The 21370-nt window shown below is 54.2% G+C and overlaps 1 protein-coding gene across 1 annotated transcript in view; it reads right to left on the reverse strand.

The window, feature by feature from the left end:
- The window catches only part of LOC115123347 (guanylate cyclase 1, soluble, alpha 2), an 83821-nt gene that overhangs the window by 44094 nt on the left and 18357 nt on the right, over positions 1-21370 (reverse strand). The window lies entirely within an intron of this gene.

A 21370-nucleotide genomic window follows, 5' to 3' on the forward strand; every position in this document is an offset into this window, starting at 1 on the left:
CATCAGGACAGACAGTTGTACACTCTCAGCAGCACTACAGTAACACACTCACACATCCACACAGACCACAGAGAACCACAGCCCCACTCTCAACCAGACGACAGAGAAGGAGAGAGATGGAGAGAGAGAAAGAGAGTGAGAGAATGAGAGATAGACAGAAAGTAAGAGAGAAAAGGAGAGGTGGGCAGAGAGGGAAAAGCAGAGGGAGAAGAATAGGATTTAAGCAGACTGGCGTGTAAACAGACTCATTTGCATAGAAGTACAGAGCACAAGTCAATGAGTCACACACACAAACACACAAATGCACACGTACATGCACAAAGCCGGCTCACAGACACACACAGGTAGACGAAGGCATCCACACAGCCAAGCATCCTGAAACATGGTATCCCCCTATATGCCCACTCAGATCTATGTAAAAATCCTGTGAGACCTTAAGGCCAACCTGTCCTCAGACACCTTCTCCTCAAGCCCAACTCTGCTGGCATCCGGCGCTTTACAGTGTTGATTTCTCCACTGCTCTGTTGCTCTGTTATTGTGGAGGCTGTTTTACAAGACAAGGCCATGAGTGTGTGTGTCTGCCTGCGCACGTGTGTGTGTGTTTGTGCGAGCTTGTGTGACAGGGAACAAAGAAGATTGAGACATTTAGTGAACCTTTGATCCGATGCCCCCCTCAACACTGTGATGTTTGTTGTTTGTTGTTCAGAAGAACAAAAAGAGAGGAGGCTTTGAAAGTCACTGCTCTCCCTTTCTCTCTGGGTCATATTTACACAACAGAGACTGGAGACGGTGACCGTATGACACAACACCAGCAGTAAAAACAGATGCATGATGTAAACTAGGTGCTCGTAAGGTTACACAGTAACACACAGCGTAAATTCAAACTGACACTGGTTGGAGAAGATGGATTACTTTGGAGGGGGTTCTGGTTAGGTGAAGCGGGGAGGGGGTGGGGGTTCTGGTTAGGTGAAGCGGGGAAGGGGATGGGGGTTCTGGTTAGGTGAAGCGGGGGGGGTGGGGGTTCTGGTTAGGTGAAGCGGGGAGGGGGTGGGGGTTCTGGTTAGGTGAAGCGGGGGAGGGGGTGGGGGTTCTGGTTAGGTGAAGCGGGGAGGGGGTGGGGGTTCTAGTTAGGTGAAGCGGGGAGGGGTTCTGGTTAGGTGAAGCGGGAGTAGGGGGGGTTCTGGTTAGGTGAAGCAGGGAGTGGGGTGGGGGTTCTGGTTAGGTGAAGCGGGGAGTGGGGTGGGGCTTCTGGTTAGGTGAAGCGGGGAGGGGGTGGGGGTTCTGGTTAGGTGAAGCGGGAGGGGGGTTCTGGTTAGGTGAAGCGGGGGGGGGGTTCTGGTTAGGTGAAGCAGGGAGTGGGTTCTGGTTAGGTGAAGCGGGGAGGGGGTGGGGGTTCTGGTTAGGTGAAGCGGGGAGGGGGTGGGGGTACTGGTTAGGTGAAGCGAGGAGGAGGAGGGAGGTGGGGGTTCTGGTTAGGTGAAGCAGGGAGGGGGTGGGGGTTCTGGTTAGGTGAAGCGGGGAAGGGGTTCTGGTTAGGTGAAGCGGGGAGGGGGTACTGATTAGGTGAAGCGGGGAGGGGGTGGGGGTACTGGTTAGGTGAAGCGAGGAGGGAGGTGGGGGTTCTGGTTAGGTGAAGCGAAGCGAAGAGGGAGGTGGGTATTCTGGTTAGGTGAAGCGGGGAGGGGGTGGGTATTCTGGTTAGGTGAAGCGAGGAGGGAGGTGGAGGTTCTGGTTAGGTGAAGCAGGGTGGGGGGTGGGGTTTCTGGTTAGGTGAAGCGAGGAGGGAGGAGGGAGGTGGGGGTTCTGGTTAGGTGAAGCGGGAGGGGGAACTGATTAGGTGAAGCGGGGAGGGGGTGGGGGTACTGGTTAGGTGAAGCGAGGAGGGAGGTGGGGGTTCTGGTTAGGTGAAGCGAAGTTTAAGCGAAGCGAAGAGGGAGGTGGGTATTCTGGTTAGGTGAAGCGGGGAGGGGGTGGGGGGTTCTGGTTAGGTGAAGCGAGGAGGGAGAAGGGAGGTGGGGGTTCTGGTTAGGTGAAGCGAGGAGGGAGGTGGAGGTTCTGGTTAGTTGAAGCGGGGAGGGGGTGGGGGTTCTGGTTAGGTGAAGCGGGGGAGGGGGTGGGGGTACTGGTTAGGTGAAGCGAGGAGGGAGGTGGGGGTTCTGGTTAGGTGTTGTGAGTAGGGGTGTGGGGGTTCTGGTTAGGTGACGTGAGGAGGGGGTGGGGGTTCTGGTTAGGTGAAGCGAGGAGGGGGTGGGGGTTCTGATTAGGTGAAGCGAGGAGGAGGGTGGGGGTTCTGGTTAGGTGAAGTGAGGAGGGTGGTAGGTGAAGCGAGGAGGGGGTGGGGGTTCTGGTTAGGTGAAGCGAGGAGGGTGGTGGGGGTACTGGTTATGTGAAGCGAGGAGGAGGGTGGGGGTTCTGGTTAGGTGAAGTGAGGAGGGTGGTAGGTGAAGCGAGGAGGGGGTGGGGGTTCTGGTTAGGTGAAGCGAGGAGGGAGGTGGGGGTTCTGGTTAGGTGAAGCGAAGAGGAGGTGGGTATTCTGGTTAGTTGAAGCGGGGGAGGGGGTGGGGGTTCTGGTTAGGTGAAGCGGGGAGGGGGTGGGGGTTCTGGTTAGGTGCTGTGAGTAGGGGTGTGGGGGTTCTGGTTAGGTGCTGTGAGAAGGGGGTAGGGGATCTGGTTAGGTGCTCTGAGTAGAAGTGTGGGGTTCTGGTTAGGTGCTGTGAGTAGAGGTGTGGGGGTTCTGGTTAGGTGCTGTGAGTAGGGGGTAGGGGATCTGGTTAGGTGCTCTGAGTAGAGGTGTGGGGGTTCTGGTTAGGTGCTGTGAGTAGAGGTGTGGGGGTTCTGGTTAGGTGCTGTGAGTAGGGGGTGGGGGTTCTGGTTAGGTGAAGCGAGGAGGGAGAAGGGAGGTGGGGGTTCTGGTTAGGTGAAGCGAGGAGGGAGGAGGGAGGTGGAGGTTCTGGTTAGGTGAAGCAGGGAGGGGGTGGGGTTTCTGGTTAGGTGAAGCGAGGAGGGAGAAGGGAGGTGGGGTTCTGGTTAGGTGAAGCGAGGAGGGAGGTGGAGGTTCTGGTTAGGTGAAGCAGGGAGGGGGTGGGGTTTCTGGTTAGGTGAAGCGAGGAGGGAGGAGGGAGGTGGGGGTTCTGGTTAGGTGAAGCGGGGAGGAGGTGGGGGTTCTGGTTAGGTGAAGCGAAGAGGGAGGTGGGTATTCTGGTTAGTTGAAGCGGGGAAGGGGTGGGGGTTCTGGTTAGGTGAAGCGGGGAGGGGTGGGGGTTCTGGTTAGGTGAAGCGGGGGAAGGGATGGGGGTTCTGGTTAGGTGAAGCGGGGAGGGGGTTCTGGTTAGGTGAAGCGGGGAGGGTGGGGGTTCTGGTTAGGTGAAGCGGGGGGGGGTGGGGGTTCTGGTTAGGTGAAGCGGGGAGGGGGTTCTGGTTAGGTGAAGCGGGGAGTAGGGGGGTTCTGGTTAGGTGAAGCAGGGAGTGGGGTGGGGGGTTCTGGTTAGGTGAAGCGGGGAGTGGGGTGGGGCTTCTGGTTAGGTGAAGCGGGGAGGGGGTGGGGGTTCTGGTTAGGTGAAGTGGGGAGGGGGGTTCTGGTTAGGTGAAGCGGGGGGGGGGTTCTGGTTAGGTGAAGCAGGGAGTGGGTTCTGGTTAGGTGAAGCGGGGAGGGGGTGGGGGTTCTGGTTAGGTGAAGCGGGGAGTGGGGTGGGGCTTCTGGTTAGGTGAAGCGGGGGGGGGGTGGGGGTTCTGGTTAGGTGAAGCGGGGGGGGTGGGGGGTACTGGTTAGGTGAAGCGAGGAGGGAGGAGGGAGGTGGGGGTTCTGGTTAGGTGAAGCGGGGAGGGGGTGGGGGTTCTGGTTAGGTGAAGCGGGGAAGGGGTTCTGGTTAGGTGAAGCGGGGAGGGGGTACTGGTTAAGCGGGGAGGGGTACTGATTAGGTGAAGCGGGGAGGGGGTGGGGGTACTGGTTAGGTGAAGCGAGGAGGGAGTTGGGGGTTCTGGTTAGGTGAAGCGGCGAAGAGGAGGTGGGTATTCTGGTTAGGTGAAGCGGGGAGGGGGTGGGTATTCTGGTTAGGTGAAGCGAGGAGGGAGGTGGAGGTTCTGGTTAGGTGAAGCAGGGAGGGGGTGGGGTTTCTGGTTAGGTGAAGCGAGGAGGGGAGGGGAGGTGGGGGTTCTGGTTAGGTGAAGCGGGGAGGGGTACTGATTAGGTGAAGCGGGGGGGGGTGGGGTTCTGGTTAGGTGAAGCGGGGAGGGGGTGGGGGTTCTGGTTAGGTGAAGCGGGGAGGGGTTGGGGTTCTGGTTAGGTGAAGCGGGGAGGGGGGGTTCTGGTTAGGTGAAGCGGGGAGTAGGGGGGTTCTGGTTAGGTGAGCGAGGAGGGAGAAGGGAGGTGGGGGTTCTGGTTAGGTGAAGCGAGGAGGAGGAGGGAGGTGGAGGTTCTGGTTAGGTGAAGCAGGGAGGGGGTGGGGTTTCTGGTTAGGTGAAGCGAGGAGGGAGAAGGGAGGTGGGGTTCTGGTTAGGTGAAGCGAGGAGGGAGGAGGGAGGTGGAGGTTCTGGTTAGGTGAAGCAGGGAGGGGGTGGGGTTTCTGGTTAGGTGAAGCGAGGAGGGAGGAGGGAGGTGGGGGTTCTGGTTAGGTGAAGCGGGGAGGAGGTGGGGGTTCTGGTTAGGTGAAGCGAAGAGGGAGGTGGGTATTCTGGTTAGTTGAAGCGGGGGGGGTGGGGGTTCTGGTTAGGTGAAGGGGGAGGGGGTGGGGGTTCTGGTTAGGTGAGCGGGGAAGGGGATGGGGGTTCTGGTTAGGTGAAGTGGGGAGGGGGTTCTGGTTAGGTGAAGCGGGGGGGGGTGGGGGTTCTGGTTAGGTGAAGCGGGGAGGGGGGTGGGGGTTCTGGTTAGGTGAGCGGGGGAGGGGGTTCTGGTTAGGTGAAGCGGGGAGTAGGGGGTTCTGGTTAGGTGAAGCAGGGAGTGGGGTGGGGGTTCTGGTTAGGTGAAGCGGGGGAGTGGGGTGGGGCTTCTGGTTAGGTGAAGCGGGGGGGGTGGGGTTCTGGTTAGGTGAAGCGGGGGGGGGGTTCTGGTTAGGTGAAGCGGGGAGGGGGGGTTCTGGTTAGGTGAAGCAGGGAGTGGGTTCTGGTTAGGTGAAGCGGGGAGGGGGTGGGGGTTCTGGTTAGGTGAAGCGGGGGGGGTGGGGGTACTGGTTAGGTGAAGCGAGGAGGGGGTGGGTATTCTGGTTAGGTGAAGCGAGGAGGGAGGTGGAGGTTCTGGTTAGGTGAAGCAGGGAGGGGGTGGGGTTTCTGGTTAGGTGAAGCGAGGAGGAGGGAGGAGGGAGGTGGGGTTCTGGTTAGGTGAAGCGGGGAGGGGGTACTGATTAGGTGAAGCGGGGAGGGGGTGGGGGTTCTGGTTAGGTGAAGCGGGGAGGGGGTGGGGGTTCTGGTTAGGTGAAGCGGGGAGGGGGGGGGGGTTCTGGTTAGGTGAAGCGGGGAGGGGGTTGGGGTTCTGGTTAGGTGAAGCGGGGAGGGGTTCTGGTTAGGTGAAGCGGGGAGTAGGGGGGGTTCTGGTTAGGTGAAGCAGGGGGAGTGGGGTGGGGGTTCTGGTTAGGTGAAGCGGGGGAGGGGGGTTCTGGTTAGGTGAAGCGGGGAGCGGGGGGTTCTGGTTAGGTGAAGCAGGGAGTGGGTTCTGGTTAGGTGAAGCGGGGAGGGGGTGGGGGTTCTGGTTAGGTGAAGCGGGGGGGGGGTGGGGGTACTGGTTAGGTGAAGCGAGGAGGGAGGAGGGAGGTGGGGGTTCTGGTTAGGTGAAGCGGGGGAGGGGGTGGGGGTTCTGGTTAGGTGAAGCGGGGAAGGGGTTCTGGTTAGGTGAAGCGGGGAGGGGTTCTGGTTAGGTGAAGCGGGGAGGGGTACTGATTAGGTGAAGCGGGGAGGGGGTGGGGGTACTGGTTAGGTGAAGCGAGGAGGGAGGTGGGGGTTCTGGTTAGGTGAAGCGAAGCGAAAGCGAAGAGGAGGTGGGTATTCTGGTTAGGTGAAGCGGGGGAGGGGGTGGGTATTCTGGTTAGGTGAAGCGAGGAGGAGGTGGGGGTTCTGGTTAGGTGAAGCGGGGAGGGGGTGGGGGTTCTGGTTAGGTGAAGCGGGGAGGGGGGTTGGGGTTCTGGTTAGGTGAAGCGGGGAGGGGGGTCTGGTTAGGTGAAGCGGGGAGTAGGGGGGGTTCTGGTTAGGTGAAGCAGGGAGTGGGGTGGGGGTTCTGGTTAGGTGAGCGGGGGAGGGGGTTCGGGGAGGGGGGTTCTGGTTAGGTGAAGCAGGAGTGGGTTCTGGTTAGGTGAAGCGGGGAGGGGGTGGGGGTTCTGGTTAGGTGAAGCGGGGAGGGGGTGGGGGTACTGGTTAGGTGAAGCGAGGAGGGAGGAGGAGGTGGGGGTTCTGGTTAGGTGAAGCGGGGAGGGGGTGGGGTTCTGGTTAGGTGAAGCGGGGGAAGGGGTTCTGGTTAGGTGAAGCGGGAGGGGGTTCTGGTTAGGTGAAGCGGGGAGGGGGTACTGATTAGGTGAAGCGGGGAGGGGGTGGGGGTACTGGTTAGGTGAAGCGAGGAGGGAGGTGGGGGTTCTGGTTAGGTGAAGCGAAGCGAAGAGGGAGGTGGGTATTCTGGTTAGGTGAAGCGGGGAGGGGGTGGGTATTCTGGTTAGGTGAAGCGAGGAGGGAGGTGGAGGTTCTGGTTAGGTGAAGCAGGGAGGGGGGTGGGGTTTCTGGTTAGGTGAAGCGAGGAGGGAGGAGGGAGGTGGGGGTTCTGGTTAGGTGAAGCGGGGAGGGGTACTGATTAGGTGAAGCGGGGGGGGGTGGGGGGGTACTGGTTAGGTGAAGCGAGGAGGGAGGTGGGGGTTCTGGTTAGGTGAAGCGAGCGAAGAGGGAGGTGGGTATTCTGGTTAGGTGAAGCGGGGAGGGGGTGGGGGTTCTGGTTAGGTGAAGCGAGGAGGAGAAGGGAGGTGGGGGTTCTGGTTAGGTGAAGCGAGGAGGAGGTGGAGGTTCTGGTTAGTTGAAGCGGGGAGGGGTGGGGGTTCTGGTTAGGTGAAGCGGGGAGGGGGTGGGGGTACTGGTTAGGTGAAGCGAGGAGGGAGGTGGGGTTCTGGTTAGGTGTTGTGAGTAGGGGTGTGGGGGTTCTGGTTAGGTGATGTGAGGAGGGGGTGGGGGTTCTGGTTAGGTGAAGCGAGGAGGGGTGGGGGTTCTGGTTAGGTGAAGCGAGGAGGGTGGTGGGTATTCTGGTTAGGTGAAGCGGGGAGGGGGTGGGGGTTCTGGTTAGGTGAAGCGAGGAGGGAGGTGGAGGTTCTGGTTAGGTGAAGCAGGGAGGGGTGGGGTTTCTGGTTAGGTGAAGCGAGGAGGGAGGTGGGGTTCTGGTTAGGTGAAGCGGGAGGGGTACTGATTAGGTGAAGCGGGGGGGGGTGGGGGTTCTGGTTAGGTGAAGCGGGAGGGGGTGGGGGTTCTGGTTAGGTGAAGCGGGGAGGGGTTGGGGTTCTGGTTAGGTGAAGCGAAGCGAAGAGGGAGGTGGGTATTCTGGTTAGGTGAAGCGAGGAGGGAGGTGGGGGGTTCTGGTTAGGTGAAGCGAAGCGAAGAGGGAGGTGGGTATTCTGGTTAGGTGAAGCGGGGAGGGGGTGGGTATTCTGGTTAGGTGAAGCGAGGAGGGAGGTGAGGTTCTGGTTAGGTGAAGCAGGGAGGGGTGGGGTTTCTGGTTAGGTGAAGCGAGGAGGAGGAGGGAGGTGGGGTTCTGGTTAGGTGAAGCGGGGGGGGGAGGAGGGGGGGGGTGGGGGTTCTGGTTAGGTGAAGCGGGGAGGGGGTGGGGTTCTGGTTAGGTGAAGCGGGGAGGGGTTGGGGTTCTGGTTAGGTGAAGCGGGGGAGGGGGGTTCTGGTTAGGTGAAGCGGGGAGTGGGGTGGGGGGTTCTGGTTAGGTGAAGCAGGGAGTGGGGTGGGGGTTCTGGTTAGGTGAAGCGGGGAGGGGGGTTCTGGTTAGGTGAAGCGGGGGGGGGGTTCTGGTTAGGTGAAGCAGGGAGTGGGTTCTGGTTAGGTGAAGCGGGGAGGGGGTGGGGGTTCTGGTTAGGTGAAGCGGGGAGGGGGTGGGGGTACTGGTTAGGTGAAGCGAGGAGGGAGGAGGGAGGTGGGGGGTTCTGGTTAGGTGAAGCGGGGAGGGGGTGGGGGTTCTGGTTAGGTGAAGCGGGGAAGGGGTTCTGGTTAGGTGAAGCGGGGGAGGGGGTTCTGGTTAGGTGAAGCGGGGAGGGGTACTGATTAGGTGAAGCGGGGAGGGGTGGGGGTACTGGTTAGGTGAAGCGAGGAGGGAGGTGGGGGTTCTGGTTAGGTGAAGCGAAGCGAAGAGGGAGGTGGGTATTCTGGTTAGGTGAAGCGGGGAGGGGGTGGGTATTCTGGTTAGGTGAAGCGAGGAGGGAGGTGGAGGTTCTGGTTAGGTGAAGCAGGGAGGGGGTGGGGTTTCTGGTTAGGTGAAGCGAGGAGGGAGGAGGGAGGTGGGGGTTCTGGTTAGGTGAAGCGGGAGGGGTACTGATTAGGTGAAGCGGAGGGGGGTGGGGGTACTGGTTAGGTGAGCGAGGAGGGAGGTGGGGGTTCTGGTTAGGTGAAGCGAGCGAAAGAGGGGAGGTGGGTATTCTGGTTAGGTGAAGCGGGGAGGGGGTGGGGGTTCTGGGGTTCTGGTTAGGTGAAGCGAGGAGGAGGTGGAGGTTCTGGTTAGTTGAAGCGGGGAGGGGGTGGGGGTTCTGGTTAGGTGAAGCGGGGGGGGGTGGGGGGTACTGGTTAGGTGAAGCGAGGAGGGAGGTGGGGGTTCTGGTTAGGTGTTGTGAGTAGGGGTGTGGGGGTTCTGGTTAGGTGACGTGACGTGAGGAGGGGGTGGGGGTTCTGGTTAGGGGTGGGGGTTCTGGTTAGGTGAAGCGAGGAGGGTGGTGGGGGTACTGGTTAGGTGAAGCGAGGAGGGAGGTGGGGGTTCTGGTTAGGTGAAGCGAGGAGGGAGGTGGGGGTTCTGGTTAGGTGAAGCGAAGCGAAGAGGAGGTGGGTATTCTGGTTAGGTGACGTGAGGAGGGGGGTGGGGGTTCTGGTTAGGTGAAGCGAGGAGGGGTGGGGGTTCTGGTTAGGTGAAGCGAGGAGGAGGTGGGGGTTCTGGTTAGGTGAAGCGAAGCGAAGAGGGAGGTGGGTATTCTGGTTAGGTGAAGCGGGGGAGGGGTGGGGGTTCTGGTTAGGTGAAGTGAGGAGGAGAAGGGAGGTGGGGGTTCTGGTTAGGTGAAGCGAGGAGGGAGGTGGAGGTTCTGGTTAGTTGAAGCGGGGAGGGGGTGGGGTTCTGGTTAGGTGAAGCGGGGAGGGGGTGGGGGTACTGGTTAGGTGTTGTGAGTAGGGGTGTGGGGGTTCTGGTTAGGTGACGTGAGGAGGGGGTGGGGGTTCTGGTTAGGTGAAGCGAGGAGGGGGTGGGGGTTCTGGTTAGGTGAAGCGAGGAGGGTGGTGGGGGTACTGGTTATGTGAAGCGAGGAGGAGGGTGGGGGTTCTGGTTAGGTGAAGTGAGGAGGGTGGTAGGTGAAGCGAGGAGGGGTGGGGGTTCTGGTTAGGTGAAGCGAGGAGTGTGGTGGGGTACTGGTTATGTGAAGCGAGGAGGAGGGTGGGGGTTCTGGTTAGGTGAAGTGAGGAGGGTGGTAGGTGAAGCGAGGAGGGGGTGGGGGTTCTGGTTAGGTGAAGCGAGGAGGGAGGTGGGGGTTCTGGTTAGGTGAAACGAAGAGGGAGGTGGGTATTCTGGTTAGTTGAAGCGGGGAGGGGGTGGGGGTTCTGGTTAGGTGAAGCGGGGAGGGGGTGGGGGTACTGGTTAGGTGAAGCGAGGAGGAGGTGGGGGTTCTGGTTAGGTGCTGTGAGTAGGGGTGTGGGGGTTCTGGTTAGGTGCTGTGAGAAGGGGGTAGGGGATCTGGTTAGGTGCTCTGAGTAGAGGTGTGGGGGTTCTGGTTAGGTGCTGTGAGTAGGGGTGGGGGTTCTGGTTAGGTGAAGCGAGGAGGGAGAAGGGAGGTGGGGGTTCTGGTTAGGTGAAGTGAGGAGGGAGGAGGGAGGTGGAGGTTCTGGTTAGGTGAAGCAGGGAGGGGGTGGGGTTTCTGGTTAGGTGAAGCGAGGAGGAGAAGGGAGGTGGGGGTTCTGGTTAGGTGAAGCGAGGAGGAGGAGGGAGGTGGAGGTTCTGGTTAGGTGAAGCAGGGAGGGGGTGGGGTTTCTGGTTAGGTGAAGCGAGGAGGGAGGAGGGAGTTGGGGGTTCTGGTTAGGTGAAGCGGGGAGGGAGGTGGGGGTCCTGGTTAGGTGAAGCTGGTTAAGAGGAGGAGGTGGGGGTTCTGGTTAGGTTGAGGGTGGTAGGTGAAGGGGAGGGGTGGGGGTTCTGGTTAGGTGAAGCGAGGAGGGGGTGGGGGTTCTGGTTAGGTGAAGCGGGAGGTGGTAGGGGGGTACTGGTTAGGTGAAGCGAGGAGGGAGAAGGGAGGTGGGGGGTTCTGGTTAGGTGAGGTGAAGGGCGACTGGGAGGGAGGAGGGAGGTGGAGGTTCTGGTTAGGTGAAGCAGAGGGGGGGTGGGGTTTCTGGTTAGGTGAAGCGAGGAGGGAGGAGGGAGGTGGGGGTTCTGGTTAGGTGAAGTGAGGGGAGGAGGGAGGTGGGGGTTCTGGTTAGGTGAAGCGGGAGGGAGGTGGGTATTCTGGTTAGTTGAAGCCGGGAGGGAGGAGGGGTGGGGGTTCTGGTTAGGTGAAGCGAGGGAGGGGGTGGGGGTTACTGGTTAGGTGAGGAGCGAGGAGGGAGGTGGGTATTCTGGTTAGTGAAAGGGAGGAGGGGGTGGGGGTTCTGGTTAGGTGAAGCGAGGGAGGGGGTGGGGGTTCTGGTTAGGTGAAGGGAGGAGGAGGTGGGGTGGTTAGGTGAAGCGAGGAGGGGGTGGGGGTTCTGGTTAGGTGAAGCGAGGAGGAGGTGGGGGTTCTGGTTAGGTGAAGCGAGGAGGGGAGGGGTGGGGTTCTGGTTAGGTGAAGCGAGGAGGGAGGTGAGGAGGGGGTGGGGGTTCTGGTTAGGTGAAGCGAGGAGGGAGGGGGGTTCTGGTTAGGTGAAGCGAGGAGGGAGGTGGGGTTCTGGTTAGGTGAAGCGAGGAGGAGGTGGGTGTTCTGGTTAGGTGAAGCAAGGAGGGGGTGGGGGTTCTGGTTAGGTGAAGCGAGGAGGGAGGTGGGGGTTCTGGTTAGGTGCTGTGAGTAGGGGTGTGGGGGTTCTGGTTAGGTGCTGTGAGGAAGGGGGTGGGGGATCTGGTTAGGTGCTCTGAGTAGAGTGTGGAGGGTTCTGGTTAGGTGCTGCGAGGAGGGGTGTGGGGGTTCTGGTTAGGTGCTGTGAGTAGGAGGTGGGGGTTCTGGTTAGGTGAAGCGATGAGGGGTGGGGGTTCTGGTTAGGTGCTGCGAGGAGGGGGTGGGGGTTCTGGTTAGGTGAAGCGAGGAGGGGGGGGTTCTGGTTAGGTGAAGCGAGGAGGGGTGGGGGTTCTGGTTAGGTGAAGCGAGGAGGGAGGTGGGTGTTCTGGTTAGGTGAAGCAAGGAGGGGGAGGGGGTTCTGGTTAGGTGAAGCGAGGAGGGAGGTGGGGGTTCTGGTTAGGTGCTGTGAGTAGGGGTGTGGGGTTCTGGTTAGGTGCTGTGAGAAGGGGGGTAGGGGATCTGGTTAGGTGCTCTGAGTAGAGGTGTGGAGGTTCTGGTTAGGTGCTGTGAGTAGAGGTGTGGGGGTTCTGGTTAGGTGCTGTGAGTAGGGGGTGGGGGTTCTGGTTAGGTGAAGCGAGGTGGGGGTTCTGGTTAGGTGCTGTGAGTAGGGAGGTGGGGGTTCTGGTTAGGTGAAGCGAGGTGGGGGTTCTGGTTAGGTGCTATGAGTAGAGGTGTGAGGGTTCTGGTTAGAGGAAAAGGGAAGGGGCAGACAGGGGTTTGGAGTGAAGGAGCTAGAGAGAGAGATGAGGGGGTCCTGATGGCATGTCAGTAAGATGTCTCTTCTGTGTGCAGAAAGGTGTACACACAGAGCTGGAGGTCTGGGCTCTCAGCATCAGTAATAACTGGGCTTGTGTGAGTATTTTGTGTGTGTGTGTGTGTGTGTGTGTGTGTGTGTGTGTGTGTGTGTGTGCATCAGTGTGTGTGTGTGTGTGTGTGTGTGTGTGTTTGTGTGTGTGTGTGTGTGTGAGAGAGAGAGAGAGAGAGAGAGAGAGAGAGAGAGAGAGAGAGGGGGTTAAAGGAGTAAAGGAAAAGGAGAGTGAGACATTGGTACCACAGACAGAGACAAAAACCTGTTCCCCCTCAGGAGACTGAAAAGATTTGGCTTGGGTCCTCAGATCCTACAGATTCTACATCTGCAACATCGAGTGCATCCTGATGGGTTGCATCACTGCCTTGTATGGCAACTGCTCTGCCTCTGACCACAAGGCACTACAGAAGGTAGTGCGTAAGGCCCAGTACATCACCGGGGCCAAGCTTCCTGCCATCCAGGACCTCTATACCAGGCAGTGTCAGAGGAAGGCCCTAAAAATGTTCAAAGACTCCAGCCACCCCAGTCATAGTCTGTTCTCTCTGCTACCGCATGACAAGCGATTACCGGAGGGCCAAGTCTAGGACCAAAAGGTTCCTTAACAGCTACTATCCCCAAGCCATAAGACTACTGAACAGCTAATCAAATGGCTAACCAGAGTATTTGCATTGCCCCCCCTCTTTTACACTGCTGCTACTCTCTGTTTATTATCTATGCATATTCACTTTAACTCTACCTACATGTACATATTACCTCAATTACCTCGACTAACCTGTGCCCACGCACATTGACTGTACCGGTAACCCCTGTATATAACCTCGCTATTGTTATTTACTGCTGCTCTTTAACTGTTTTACGTCTCTATTTTTTTTACTTAACACTTATTTTTCTTAAAACTATATTGTTGGTTAGGGACTCGTAAGTAAGCATTTCACTGTAAGGTCTGCTACACCTGTTGTATTCGGCGCATTTGATTTGAAGCACAGTGGTGGCAGCGTCAGGCTGTGGGGATGTTTTTCAGCAGCAGGGACTGGGAGACTAGTCAGGATTAGGGAAGATAAACAGAGCAAAGTACAGAGTGATCCTTGATGAAAACCTGCTCCAGAGCGCTTAGGAGCTCAGACTGAGGCGAAGGTTCCCCTACCAACAGGACAATGACCCTTAGCACGCAGCCAAGGCAATGCAGGAGTGGCTTTGGGACAAGTCTCTGAATGTCCTTGAGTGGCCCAGTCAGAGCCCAGACTTGAACACGATCGAACATCTCTGGGGAAACCTGAAAATAGCTGTGCATTGATGCTCCCCATCCAACCTGACAGAGCATGAGAGGATCTGCAGAGAAGAATGGGAGAAACTCCCCAAATACAGCTGTGCCAAGCTTGTAGTGTCACACCCAGGAAGACTTGAGGATGTAATTGCTGCTTAAGGTGCTTCAACAAAGTACTGAGTAAAGGGTATGAATACTTATGTAAATGTAATATTTCCGTGTGTTTTTTTTGTATACGTTTCCTTTGTCAGTATGGTAAACTGTGTGTAGATTGATGAGGGGGGAAACTACAAGGCTGTAACGTAACAAAACGTGGAAAAAGTCAAAGGGTCTGAATACTTTCCGAAGGCGTTTTAGATCCCTGTCCCTGCTCTGACTATTAAAGGTCAACTGCCCCTTAGAACCAAATAGTCTAGTTTTAACTGGCCTCTGTGTCATCGATATGAGAATTAAACATTCATTGTAGTGTCAAAATTGACTACAATGTGTAAATAGGGCAGTTTTGGTCATAAAGTCAGAGTTTGGTAAGTGACTGCATCATGACTTACTTGAGGGTTTGGTTTGGATTACAATTATGTCAACAATTTATGCCCCCTTTTGCCTAATAATAGGTGGTGACACTGTGTTTCCTTGGAAAAGACTGGGCGAGTTCGCTTTGCATAGCCCCGATGCTCCTTAGGAGGACCAACGGATTGGTTGAAAATGAGCAAACCCTGCACACCCGGGGCACCGGGTCACGCAAAACAAACATCCCCACTGAAACCTCTGCTCCAGACAAGACGTGTGGTTAGAACCTGTCCTTGCTGGAGAAATAGCTACTCTAGTGAAAATGGGCTTCCATAAAGTTCAACAATCTAATGGCTTCGACAGGTTTCTACCGTCAAACCTGAAACTGGTGTGTTGTTGATAAGTAGCTAAGTTTTGTTTATAGCTAGCTAGCTACATGCTACATGTCATTATCATCCGCTCTGATACGAGTCTATGATCCTGTGATGAAACTAGCTGAATACATAGCCTCTTCTTAATGTGTGAAGAAGTTTTGTATTGCTAACGTGGCACCTGACGAAAGGTTTGATCCTTGCTAGCTAACATTTGACCTTATTATAACCCTTTTTTGACAGACTCCTCCTGATGCAAACATAAATACACAAAGACACACTCTCTGACACACTCACTAATGACACACTCACAAATGACACACTCACTAAGGACACACTCACTAATGACAGACTTAGATTCAGATTGCTGCAGGAACACGATGGTGTCCTTTCCACTGCCTGGGTATATAGTGTTAATGCCATAGTAACACAGTGTGTGTGTGTGTCAGGGAAAGGCCGACCTGGTCACCTGTGATACAAGCCAGTATTCAATGTCCATCCATATCTGAGGACGTTGGGAGATGATGCAGAAACTGGCCACTAGGGGCAACATTTAGCGCTCTTACCCTAAAGTAGGTATTGGTTTTGCTAAGGCGTTGTCGACGGGGATGGCGGATTGCAAGTTAGAATCCAGCGATATAAAATTGTTTTTGATATTTCTGTTTAAGCCTATCCCAAACATTAACCCTTACCTTAACGATTCTGAGTTAATGCCTAACATTAAGATTTCAGAGTTAATGCCTAATATTAACCCAGCCTCAAAAATTCAGAGTTAATGCCAAAATGTAACCTGAAACACTTAGACATTTGACGTTTGGAACAATTCTGAAATTTGACGTTAGAGAAACATGAATAAACGTCTAATTCTGACGTGAGACTGTGAGAACTAGTTGGGAAAGGCAGGTGGTTGTGTTATTCCACCTGAGGTGTGTGTGTTTCTGCTAACTCAGTCAGAATTGACCTGCTCTACACTTCACACTGCTTTTTGATTCATCACCGTGGTTACCCAACCACCGCCAACAGAGAGACACGGGTGACGCACAGAGACACATTTCATCTGCAATAACGGTATTTTTCTCTGTGTGTGTGTGCGCGTGCGTGTGCGCTCGCGTGCGTGTGTGCGCGCGTGTGTGTGTGTGTGCGTGTGTGCGTGCGTGCATGTGTGCGCGTGCGTGTGTGAAAGGGGCCCAACCAAGCTAAAATGGTCAACCCCAGGCCAAACTAAGGTCCCTTAAAACAGTGGACTAATATTGTATTCTTAAAGACAGGAAAGCAGAAAGGGTTATGTAGTGACACTCATATATCTGCCTGAGAGGGGAACCCTGTGAGAGAACGCCAGCCGAGTGGGAGAGAGGAGAGAAAGATAAAAGCGAGGGAGTGAGCGGGAGAGAGGAAGATAGAGAGATGTAGTGATGCTCGAGTTCTGACTGCGGAGAGGAGCTCCTGTTACTGTACAAAAAAGAGCGTGCGTGCGTGCGTGTGTGTGTGCGCGCATGCAGGGAACAGCCACAGCAGATTAAAGCCACTACAGAGGATCACAGATGATTTGGGGAGATTTTTAGTCTGTGTGTGTGCACATGTCCATGTATTTAGATGATGTTTTGTGTGGGCTATAACAGTGGAACAGACCTGCAGGGTAATGCTCTTTCAGAAGAGGATATGTAAACATAAACTGGTGTATTTCATAATCATCTCTCCAGATGACCACAGTAAGCCCTGGATGTCTCCCTCTGAAAACCACTGCAACACCAAAGCCATCCAATTCAAATCTCCGTACGGAGCAGAAACAACTACAGGAAAACACACACACCTACTAAATTGTGTACATTTGTGTTGGAATTCTCAATATTAGCTGATCTTGTGCAGATTCATTATACAGCAATCATGCAATGATATGGTATATGTCATTTCCTAGGCTCTGTAACCTATGCTCCCTGCATGCTAATCTTTCAACTCAAACCAATACCTTGGAAAGATGATTCGTTCTGCAAAGTAGCAGACCTTAAGGCATCTGTTCAACTTATTGAAATCAAAAAGATCTAAATGTCCAACTAATATCACTAGGTGATATACAGATCACACAGTGCAACGAGAGGACAGAAACCTGACCTGAAGACTCCCTGAACACAGTCAGTGCTACTAGAAGACAGAAACCTGACCTGTAAAGACTCCCTGAACACAGTCAGTGCTACTAGAAGACAGAAACCTGACCTGAAGACTCCCTGAACACAGTCAGTGCTACTAGAAGACAGAAACCTGACCTGAAGACTCCCTGAACACAGTCAGTGCTACTAGAAGACAGAAACCTGACCTGTAAAGACTCCCTGAACACAGTCAGTGCTACTAGAAGACAGAAACCTGACCTGAAGACTCCCTGAACACAGTCAGTGCTACTAGAAGACAGAAACCTGACCTGAAGACTCCCTGAACACAGTCAGTGCTACTAGAAGACAGAAACCTGACCTGTAAAGACTCCCTGAACACAGTCAGTGCTACTAGAAGACAGAAACCTGACCTGAAGACTCCCTGAACACAGTCAGTGCTACTAGAAGACAGAAACCTGACCTGAAGACTCCCTGAACACAGTCAGCGCTACTAGAAGACAGAAACCTGACCTGAAGACTCCCTGAACACAGTCAGCGCTACTAGAAGACAGAAACCTGACCTGAAGACTCCCTGAACACAGTCAGTGCTACTAGAAGACAGAAACCTGACCTGAAGACTCCCTGAACACAGTCAGTGCTACTAGAAGACAGAAACCTGACCTGAAGACTCCTGAACACAGTCAGCGCTACTAGAAGACAGAAACCTGACCTGAAGACTCCCTGAACACAGTCAGCGCTACTAGAAGACAGAAACCTGACCTGAAGACTCCCTGAACACAGTCAGCGCTACTAGAAGACAGAAACCTGACCTGAAGACTCCCTGAACACAGTCAGCGCTACTAGAAGACAGAAACATGACCTGAAGACTCCCTGAACACAGTCAGTGCTACTAGAAGACAGAAACCTGACCTGAAGACTCCCTGAACACAGTCAGTGCTACTAGAAAACAGAAACCTGACCTAAAGACTCCCTGAACACAGTCAGTGCGACTAGAAGACAGCAACCTGACCTGAAGACTCCCTGAACACAGTCAGTGCGACTAGAAGACAGCAACCTGACCTGAAGACTCCCTGAACACAGTCAGCGCTACTAGAAGACAGAAACCTGACCTGAAGACTCCCTGAACACAGTCAGCGCTACTAGAAGACAGAAACCTGACCTAAAGACTCCCTGAACACAGTCAGTGCTACTAGAAGACAGAAACCTGACCTGTAAAGACTCCCTGAACACAGTCAGTGCTACTAGAAGACAGAAACCTGACCTGAAGACTCCCTGAACACAGTCAGCGCTACTAGAAGACAGAAACCTGACCTGAAGACTCTCTGAACACAGTCAGTGCTACTAGAAAACAGAAACCTGACCTAAAGACTCCCTGAACACAGTCAGTGCGACTAGAAGACAGCAACCTGACCTGAAGACTCCCTGAACACAGTCAGTGCGACTAGAAGACAGCAACCTGACCTGAAGACTCCCTGAACACAGTCAGCGCTACTAGAAGACAGAAACCTGACCTAAAGACTCCCTGAACACAGTCAGTGCTACTAGAAGACAGAAACCTGACCTGAAGACTCCCTGAACACAGTCAGTGCTACTGGAAGACAGAAACCTGACCTGAAGACTCCCTGAACACAGTCAGTGCTACTAGAAGACAGAAACCTGACCTGAAGACTCCCCGAACACAGTCAGTGCTACTGGAAGACAGAAACCTAACCTGTAAAGACTCCTTGAACACAGTCAGTCCTACTAGAAGACAGAAACCTGACCTGAAGACTACCTGAACACAGTCAGCGCTACCAGAAGACAGAAACCTGACCTGTAAATACTCCCTGAACACAGTCAGTGCAACTAGAAAACAGAAACCTGAAGACTCCCTGAACACAGTCAGCGCTACTAGAAGACAGAAACCTGACCTGAAGACTCCCTGAACACAGTCAGTGCTACTAGAAGACAGAAAACGGACCTGAAGACTCCCTGAACACAGTCAGTGCTACTAGAAGACAGAAACCTGACCTGAAGACTCCCTGAACTAGAAGACAGAAACCTGACCTGAAGACTCCCTGAACACAGTCAGTGCTACTAGAAGACAGCAACCTGACCTGAAGACTCCCTGAACACAGTCAGTGCTACTAGAAGACAGAAACCTGACCTGAAGACTCCCTGAACACAGTCAGTGCTACTGGAAGACAGAAACCTGACCTGAAGACACCCTGAACACAGTCAGTGCTACTAGAAGACAGAAAACTGACCTGTAAAGACTCCCTGAACACAGTCAGCGCTACTAGAAGACATAAACCTGACCTGTAAAGACTCCCTGAACACAGTCAGTGCTACTAGAAGACAGAAACCTGACCTGAAGACTCCCTGAACACAGTCAGTGCTACTAGAAGACAGAAACCTGACCTGTAAAGACTCCCTGAACACAGTCAGTGCTACTAGAAGACAGAAACCTGACCTGAAGACTCCCTGAACACAGTCAGGGCTACTAGAAGACAGAAACCTGACCTGTAAAGACTCCCTGAACACAGTCAGTGCTACTAGAAGACAGAAACCTGACCTGTAAAGACTCCCTGAACACAGTCAGTGCTACTAGAAGACAGAAAACTGACCTGAAGACTCCCTGAACACAGTCAGTGCTACTAGAAGACAGAAACCTGACCTGAAGACTCCCTGAACACAGTCAGTGCTACTAGAAGACAGAAACCTGACCTGAAGACTCCCTGAACACAGTCAGTGCTACTAGAAGACAGCAACCTGACCTGAAGACTCCCTGAACACAGTCAGTGCTACTAGAAGACAGAAACCTGACCTGAAGACTCCCTGAACACCGTCAGTGCTACTGGAAGACAGAAACCTGACCTGAAGACACCCTGAACACAGTCAGTGCTACTAGAAGACAGAAACCTGACCTGAAGACTCCCCGAACACAGTCAGTGCTACTGGAAGACAGAAACCTAACCTGTAAAGACTCCTTGAACACAGTCAGTCCTACTAGAAGACAGAAACCTGACCTGAAGACTCCCTGAACACAGTCAGCGCTACTAGAAGACAGAAACCTGACCTGTAAAGACTCCCTGAACACAGTCAGTGCAACTAGAAAACAGAAACATGACCTGAAGACTCCCTGAACACAGTCAGTGCTACTAGAAGACAGAAACATGACCTGAAGACTCCCTGAACACAGTCAGTGCTACTAGAAGACAGAAACCTGACCTGAAGACTCCCTGAACACAGTCAGTGCTACTAGAAGACAGAAACCTGACCTGTAAAGACTCCCTGAACACAGTCAGTGCTACTAGAAGACAGAAACCTGACCTGAAGACTCCCTGAACACAGTCAGTGTAGAAGACAGAAACCTGACCTGAAGAAGACAGTGCAACCTGACCTGAAGACTCCCTGAACACAGTCAGTGCTACTAGAAGACAGAAACCTGACCTGAAGACTCCCTGAACACAGTCAGTGCTACTGGAAGACAGAAACCTGACCTGAAGACACCCTGAACACAGTCAGTGCTACTAGAAGACAGAAACCTGACCTGAAGACTCCCCGAACACAGTCAGTGCTACTGGAAGACAGAAACCTAACCTGTAAAGACTCCTTGAACACAGTCAGTCCTACTAGAAGACAGAAACCTGACCTGAAGACTCCCTGAACACAGTCAGCGCTACTAGAAGACAGAAACCTGACCTGTAAAGACTCCCTGAACACAGTCAGTGCAACTAGAAAACAGAAACCTGACCTGAAGACTCCCTGAACACAGTCAGCGCTACTAGAAGACAGAAACCTGACCTGTAAAGACTCCCTGAACATCAGCTGGGACAAATGGGTCTCCAGAGGACAACTAACCTACAGAAATAGTCTGGTAGAAAAGAACAGACAAATCCAAGAAGAACTAGAAAACAACACAGACTTTTAAAGCTATAACCCAGAGGAACATAACTAATTTAGGAGAAAAAGACAGGAAGACTGGAATAGAAAAAATTGTAAAGAAATATAGCAGTGTGTGTAGCTTGCTGACAGAGGAGACTGTAGATAGAGGACGGAGAGAGCAGTGTGTGTAGCTTGCTGACAGAGGAGACTGTAGATAGAGGGTAGAGAGAGCAGTGTGTGTAGCTTGCTGACAGAGGAGACTGTAGATAGAGGATAGAGAGAGCAGTGTGTGTAGCTTGCTGACAGAGGAGACTGTAGATAGAGGATAGAGAGCAGTGTGTGTAGCTTGCTGACAGAGGAGACTGTAGATAGAGGGTAGAGAGAGCAGTGTGTGTAGCTTGCTGACAGAGGAGACTGTAGATAGAGGATAGAGAGAGCAGTGTGTGTAGCTTGCTGACAGAGGAGACTGTAGATAGAGGATAGAGAGCAGTGTGTGTAGCTTGCTGACAGAGGAGACTGTAGATAGAGGATAGAGAGAGCAGTGTGTGTAGCTTGCTGACAGAGGAGACTGTAGATAGAGGATAGAGAGAGCAGTGTGTGTAGCTTGCTGACAGAGGAGACTGTAGATAGAGGGTAGAGAGAGAGCGTTGTGTGTAGCTTGCTGACAGAGGAGACTGTAGATAGAGGACGGAGAGAGCATTGTGTGTAGCTTGCTGACAGAGGAGACTGTAGATAGAGGGTAGAGAGAGCAGTGTGTGTAGCTTGCTGACAGAGGAGACTGTAGATAGAGGATAGAGAGAGCAGTGTGTGTAGCTTGCTGACAGAGGAGACTGTAGATAGAGGGTAGAGAGAGAGCGTTGTGTGTAGCTTGCTGACAGAGGAGACTGTAGATAGAGGATAGAGAGAGAGCAGTGTGTGTAGCTTGCTGACAGAGGAGACTGTAGATAGAGGACGGAGAGAGCATTGTGTGTAGCTTGCTGACAGAGGAGACTGTAGATAGAGGACGGAGAGAGCAGTGTGTGTAGCTTGCTGACAGAGGAGACTGTAGATAGAGGATAGAGAGAGAGCAGTGTGTGTAGCTTGCTGACAAAAGAGACTGTAGATAGAGGATAGAGAGAGCAGTGTGTGTAGCTTGCTGACAAAAGAGACTGTAGATAGAGGATAGAGAGAGCAGTGTGTGTAGCTTGCTGACAGAGGAGACTGTAGATAGAGGACGGAGAGAGCAGTGTGTGTAGCTTGCTGACAGAGGAGACTGTAGATAGAGGGTAGAGAGGATTGTG

Source organism: Oncorhynchus nerka, linkage group LG11, assembly GCF_034236695.1.
Source record: "Oncorhynchus nerka isolate Pitt River linkage group LG11, Oner_Uvic_2.0, whole genome shotgun sequence".
In the NCBI taxonomy this organism is placed as follows: domain Eukaryota; kingdom Metazoa; phylum Chordata; class Actinopteri; order Salmoniformes; family Salmonidae; genus Oncorhynchus; species Oncorhynchus nerka.